This window comes from Bactrocera oleae, unplaced genomic scaffold (assembly GCF_042242935.1).
Source record: "Bactrocera oleae isolate idBacOlea1 unplaced genomic scaffold, idBacOlea1 ctg00000010.1, whole genome shotgun sequence".
In the NCBI taxonomy this organism is placed as follows: domain Eukaryota; kingdom Metazoa; phylum Arthropoda; class Insecta; order Diptera; family Tephritidae; genus Bactrocera; species Bactrocera oleae.
In genome coordinates, this window is record NW_027212753.1 from 587,501 (window position 1) to 595,000 (window position 7,500).

At 48.1% G+C, this 7,500-nt stretch overlaps 1 pseudogene; it reads left to right on the top strand.

The window, feature by feature from the left end:
• LOC138858565 (large subunit ribosomal RNA) overlaps positions 1 to 7,500 on the top strand; it is a 9,921-nt pseudogene that overhangs the window by 415 nt on the left and 2,006 nt on the right.

Consider the following 7,500-nt stretch of genomic DNA (forward strand, 5'->3'; position numbering starts at 1 on the left):
CGTGAAACTGCTTAGAGGTTAAGCCCGATGAACCTGAATATCCATTATGAAAAATTCATCATTATAACTGTAGTATTTAATTTTAAATATTATAGTAATAGTGTGCATTTTTTTCATATAAGGACATTGTAATCTATTAACATAATAAAATATTTATCAAAAGATCATTGGTTTTTAAGTTTATTCAAATTAATTTGCTTTTAGCTTATTAACATAGAATAATTACTGATGATTTGATAAAGTGTTGATAGATTTTATTATATATAATGCTAAAATTCTTTTGAATTTTACAATAATATTATTATCATTGATTTTAATATTAATTGTATGCATTTATATGATTAACAATGCGAAAGATTCAGGATACCTTCGGGACCCGTCTTGAAACACGGACCAAGGAGTCTAACATATGTGCAAGTCATTGGGTTATATTAAACCTAATGGCGAAATTAACTTAACTGTATTAATAATGGGATTAATTTTTAATGTATTACATTATTAATTCAATCCCGGGGCGTTCCATATAGTTATGTATAATGATAATTTATTATTATTTATACCTCTAACTGGAGCGTACCTTGAGCATATATGCTGTGACCCGAAAGATGGTGAACTATACTTGATCAGGTTGAAGTCAGGGGAAACCCTGATGGAAGACCGAAACAGTTCTGACGTGCAAATCGATTGTCAGAATTGAGTATAGGGGCGAAAGACCAATCGAACCATCTAGTAGCTGGTTCCCTCCGAAGTTTCCCTCAGGATAGCTGGTGCATTTAAAAATTATGTAAAATAATCTTATCTGGTAAAGCGAATGATTAGAGGCCTTAGGGTCGAAACGACCTTAACCTATTCTCAAACTTTAAATGGGTAAGAACCTCACCTTTCTTGATATGAAGGTTGAGGTTATGATATAATGTGCCCAGTGGGCCACTTTTGGTAAGCAGAACTGGCGCTGTGGGATGAACCAAACGTAATGTTACGGTGCCTAAATTAACAACTCATGCAGATACCATGAAAGGCGTTGGTTGCTTAAAACAGCAGGACGGTGGACATGGAAGTCGTAATCCGCTAAGGAGTGTGTAACAACTCACCTGCCGAAGCAACTAGCCCTTAAAATGGATGGCGCTTAAGTTGTATACCTATACATTACCGCTAAAGTACATGATTTATAATACAATTTCGGTTGGATTATAAATTTTGAAACTTTAGTGAGTAGGAGGGTACAATGGTGTGCTTAGAAGTGTTTGGCGTAAGCCTGCATGGAGCCGCTATTGGTACAGATCTTGGTGGTAGTAGCAAATAATCGAATGAGACCTTGGAGGACTGAAGTGGAGAAGGGTTTCGTGTGAACAGTGGTTGATCACGAGTTAGTCGGTCCTAAGTTCAAGGCGAAAGCCGAAAATTTTCAAGTTTTAATGAAATGAAATGAATGAATTTTTATTCCATAGTAATTAAACACTTGAATAATTTTGAACGAAAGGGAATACGGTTCCAATTCCGTAACCTGTTGAGTATCCGTTTGTTATTAAAAATGGGCCTTGTGCTCATCCTGGCAACAGGAACGACCATAAAGAAGCCGTCGAGAGGTATCGGAAGAGTTTTCTTTTCTGTTTTATAGTCGTACTACCATGGAAGTCTTTCGAAGAGAGATATGGTAGATATGGTAGATGGACTAGAAGAGCATGACATTTACTGTTGTGTCGATTTTTTCTCCTCGGACCTTGAAAATTTATGGTGGGGTTACGCAAACTTCTCAACAGGCCGTACCAATATCCGCAGCTGGTCTCCAAGGTGAAGAGTCTCTAGTCGATAGAATAATGTAGGTAAGGGAAGTCGGCAAATTAGATCCGTAACTTCGGGATAAGGATTGGCTCTGAAGATTGAGATAGTCGGGCTTGATTGGGAAGCAATACCATGGTTTATGTACTCGTTCTGGGTAAATAGAGAATTTCGATTCTTGTTCCCCGGATAGTAGTTACGTAGCCAATTGTGGAACTTTCTTGCTAAAATTTCTAAAGGATTTATTATTGTATAGATACTTTTTAAATTATAACGATTATCAATTAACAATCAATTCAGAACTGGCACGGACTTGGGGAATCCGACTGTCTAATTAAAACAAAGCATTGTGATGGCCCTAACGGGTGTTGACACAATGTGATTTCTGCCCAGTGCTCTGAATGTCAAAGTGAAGAAATTCAAGTAAGCGCGGGTAAACGGCGGGAGTAACTATGACTCTCTTAAGGTAGCCAAATGCCTCGTCATCTAATTAGTGACGCGCATGAATGGATTAACGAGATTCCCTCTGTCCCTATCTACTCATTCGTTGTTTGGATTCCGACGCGAATAGACGTGCGTGCGCATCGTTGCGATTAATTAGTGATTTTTTCGATTCTCTTTTGTGCGGTATTTGTTTACGCGAGTGAGTTGGCACCGTTGCTTGGCGGGTGTGAAAATTGTTGTTGCGATTTCCGTGGAATTTCGTTTTGTGCGGGTATTCGCTGGAAATTGTTTTTGCTCGGTTACGGGACCGCGTGTGTGGTTTTTCGTGCTAGGGCACGAATTGCGCGTTTTTGGGAAATTTTTGGCGTGGGCATATTAAGTAGCGGTAAGTACATATTTTTAATATTGTGTACTGTACCTTTAGGTACTACCGCAACGTGGTTGTTGTTGTTGTGGGACTCTCCGTACAGTTCCAGTTTAGTGCTGTGTTGTTGGCATTGTTTGCCGGCTGGACTGCTTGTTTGGAGTGCTGTGTTGGGCATCTGGCGTTCAGTTGGTCAGTGTCAGCAAGTCCTGAGCAGGATTGCTCAATAGGTACCGGCGGCTGTCCCAGTGTTGGAGACAGTGAATCCTGTGCAGACAAACGGTCGTAGTAGTGTGCGTTTAGCCCACGGATCGATTCGGTTCAGCGCCACATCGGTCGACTCGCAACCGTTACGGGGACTTGTTCCGTCCGGCGGTCATTTGAGTGACCTTTGTCCAGACCATTTGGTTGGAGTTGTGGGCTGTACCCTTGCGAGAACGCTTTAATCGTCCGCTTGGGTCGTCGCTGCTACAGAGCGGGTCTGCGCTTGCGACACTTTTTTCAGCGCGTTCAGTCGCACGTACGTGGCGAGCGGCTGTTTCGGGGTCTTGTTTGAACGAGTCCCATCTGCGTCAGTGGTACGCTTGGCGGATCAGCCTACCGAAAGGCGAAGTCCGAAGGTAGAGATGCCTCCACCACGGAGGAGGAGGGTTAAGTCCCTCGCTGGGAGCGAAGAGTCGGGGCCATCAACCATTACGGTCGACACTTCGGGAGACGAGATGGTGGGGCCACCGGTAAGGTCCCCGCCTCGGCAGAAGGCGCGTTTGGGGTCTGCGGGTGAAACGGGGGGTGAAGAGGGCGGGAGCGGTAGTTGTAGCGGATGCGGTAAAGGTGACACCGCTGAAAAAGCGGCTGTTCACCCCGCAAAGTCGGGCGAGGGCGAAGTGCGTGTTACGAGCGCTTATGTGGGCGCGCAGAAATCGGGCACTTCAGAAGTTGGTCTCGTGCGTGGTGACGAGGGCGCGACAAAAACGGGCGCAAAGAAGGCGAGCGCGAGTAAGGGTAGTGTGGGCAGAGGTGACGCTGCTAAAGGGAGCGCGATTTTTGTCGGGGGTGGTGCGGTTAGCCATGTCGCGGCTATAAAGAAAATTTCGGCTGAGCTTAGCGAAGTGGTTTTTGGGGCCGAAAATTTCGCCATAGGGACCGCGAAGGGGCTGATGGAGCTTGCCTCGAAGTACGAGGCACTTCTGATGACGGTAGTAACCGAGAATGCCCATCTTCGTGGTCAAGTTGACGCCCTTAGAGGAGGCTGTGGGGGACACTCCTCGCCACCGAGCAGGTCAATGCCGGCTCCATCGGCACCGATGCCTCCGCCCCCAGCACCTGTACTGGAGGCGATTGCACCGGTGGCGCCGAAGGCTGTTGAGACCTGGTCTGTTGTGGTCAGGAGTAAGGGGCCCGCAACTTCCTCTAAGGAAGTCATACAGAAAGTAGTTAAGGAGGTGGGTCCTTCCCTGGGGGTAAGGATTCACGAAGTTAGGCCTATTAAGGGTGGTGGGGCGGTTATCCGCACTCCCTCTGTTTTAGAGAGGGAGAAAGTGGCGACTAACGCGAAATTCGGGGAGGTGGGGTTGGACGTGACTGTCAACCGGAAGTTGGGTCCCCGGGTTGTGGTCCAGGGGGTTCACACGGAGATCTCCCATGACGAGTTCATGGAAGAGTTACTCCGGCTGAACCTTCAGGATTTCAGCCCGGCGTCCCTGAGGTCAGACGTGAGGATGGTCAGTCGTCCCTGGAAGGTGGCCCCTGATGGTAGCACCAATGTCGTCCTTGAGGGTACGGACAAAATGATGTCCGCCCTCTTGGAGGCAGGTAGGTGCTACATCAAGTGGTTCTCCTTCCGGGTGCGACCGGATAGCCCCGTTGCTGGCTGCTTCCGGTGTATGAGTTTCGACCATAGAGTGGCTGTGTGTAGGGCCAAATCAGATGTCTGCCGGAGGTGCGGTCAAGAAGGCCACAGAGCTGCCAGTTGCGTCAATGCACTCCATTGCCGCAACTGCGCATTCAAGGGTAGACCAGCTGGGCATCTTATGATGTCCGCTGTCTGCCCGATATACTGTGGCATTGTTGAGCGCGCCCTCGCCAGACACTGATGGGGGGGATTATACAGTTAAACTGCCAGGGGGCGTATGCCGTAATGTGTGAATTGGGGGGGTGTATGGCTGAGGGGAGGTGCGGCATTGCCTTACTCCAGGAGCCCTACGCCACCAATGGTGTGGTTCGGGGTCTTCCTGGTAGTTTCAAGGTCTTCACGGACCTTGGGGCTAATGCTGCAATTGTTGTGAGTGATCCCAACTACGATTGCGTAGTTGTGGATTCCTCACAACTGGGTGTATGTGTCGCGATAGAGGGGGAGTTCGGTAGGCTGATTGTAGCTAGTTTGTACTGCAAATTTAGCGAGCCCCTAGAGCCCTACCTGGGCTACATGGATAAGCTACTACTACTTGCGAGTAGTAGCCCATTTATCCTAGGGCTGGATGCGAATGCCTCGTCTTCGATGTGGTTTAGTAAGGTATCCCGGCATTCGTCTGGATATCAAAGCCACAGTCGAGGCGAGGCATTAAGTGAATGGGTGGTGGCTAAAAACCTCCACATTGTGAATGAGCCGAGTGAATGGTACACGTTTGATGGGCCTGGGGGCGTGAGTGACATTGACGTGACGCTTATGAATCAGGCAGCAGATAGGGCGTTCGTAGCTAGATGGGAGGTTAAGGGAGGGTGGGGATTGAGTGATCATAATTTGATCCAAATTATGGTTACTCCCAAATCCCCTCCCTCGCTGTATGAGAGTCCATTGCGGCGATGGCGTACCTCTGGTATCGACTGGAACCAATATGGACGATCTGTCAGGGAAGCGGTATTGGGTATACCGCTTAGAGCGTTTGAGGATTTGGGGGTTGATGAGCAGATTGCTCGTCTTTATGAGGTAGTGTGGGGGGTAAATGATAGGGTACTTAGAAAGTGTGAAAGTTTAATGGTTAGGAAAATTAGGTGGTGGACGCATGAGCTAACCTTGAAGAGGAGGACTGTCAGGCGATTGAGGCGAAAGTTTCAACGCGCTCGGCGGTCCAATTCTGACAGGTTGTCCCAGCTTAGGCATGAATTTAGTTGTGCGGTTAGGGAATACAAGGAGATGTTGATTAAAATTAAAGAGCAGGAGTGGAGGAATTTTGTAAGGGAAAATAGGGACGACCCGTGGGGTCAGGTCTATAGGATCTGCCGGGGTCGTAAGAGGGAGGATATCACCTCTCTTCGCGTTGGTGACACTGTGTTATCAACGTGGAGAGAGTGTGCGGGGGCTTTGTTAGGAGCGTTCTTTCCTAGGGCGGAGGTTCAGGTACCTCAAGCACAAGAGGTACCTGTCCCTCCATTAGATGATGGAGAGTTGGGGTACGCCTTTGGCCTGGTCAGGTCTAAACGGTCCCCAGGTTTTGATGGTTTGAACGGAGAGATGTGTAAAAGCTTGTGGAAGTTCATTCCTGAATACTTGGAGGCCATTTATGATAAGTGCGTGTGGGAGGGTTATTTTCCACGCGAGTGGAAAATTGCTAGGGTTGTACCTCTCCTGAAGTCCCCTGATAAGATCAGGAGTGATCCTCGCTCTTATCGGGGCATCAGTCTCCTTCCAGTACTTGGAAAAGTGCTGGAAAGAGTTATGGTGGAACGGCTTCAGGAGCTAACGCGGGGTATGTGGTCGGATAGACAGTATGGGTTCAGGAAAGGACGCAGTGTAGAGGATGCGTGGTTCTACGTTCAGGGTGCTGTTAGGGAGAATGTCAACAAATATGTCCTTGGCATATTTGTTGACTTCAAGGGGGCATTTGATTACCTAAGCTGGGATCGAGTGTTGCAACGGCTGGAGGAGCTTGGCTGTCCGGAAATTACTCTTTGGCGGAGTTACTTTTCGGACAGAAAAGCCTCTCTAGTCGGAATGAATGGGAGTGTGGAGATCGGAGTGGTTCGTGGCTGCCCGCAGGGATCCATCTGCGGTCCATATATTTGGAACCTCATGATGGACTCTCTGCTTGGACAGCTCGAACCCCTCTGTAAATGTTGTGCGTATGCGGACGACCTTCTCCTTCTGGTTGAAGGTCGATCGCGATTTGAGTTAGAGCGGGCGGGAGGACAATTTTTAGAAATTGTAAATAGTTGGGGTTTAGGTGTGGGGGTAGACATATCGATGGACAAAACGGTGACAATGCTGCTTAAGGGCAGATTGTCGCCGGTTCGTCCACCGATTGTCAAGGTGAATGGGGTCAGCATCAGGTATGTGACGCAAGTCAAATACCTGGGGCTGACCATGAGTGAAAGAATGTGCTTTACTCCACACTTAGCGATTCTGAAGGAGCGACTGCAGGCGGTCGTAGGCAAAGTGCGACGCATCTTGAGGAGCGATTGGGGCCTTGGACGCCGTGCTGTTCGCACCATATACCGTGGTCTATTTGTGGCTTGTGCCACTTATGGAGCCGCAATATGGTGGGAATCAGCGATGACGGTCTCTGGTCGCCGAAAACTCCTCTCGGTGCAACGTTGCATGATGCTTGCATGTTTGCCTGTATGTCGCACCGTTTCAACGGATGCGATGCAGGTTTTACTAGGTGCACCCCCTCTTGACCTGATTGTTGTACAGCGAGCTGTTGCATTCAGGTTAAGAAGGGGCTTGAGTGTGTCATTGCTGCGGAATGATTGGATTTCCGATGATGATGTGGAGAGGGAGGGATTTCTAGGGAGCAAGAGGCTTCTAGATGATAGGGTTAGGAGTAGGTGGCAAGACCGTTGGGACAATAGTCCTAACGGTCGGGTGACTTATGAGTACATCCGGGATGTTAGGTTCGTTGAGGGTAACCCAGACTTCAGATTTTGTCTGAGTCTGGGTTTTTTGTTAACGGGGCATGGGCCTCTGAATGCATTTT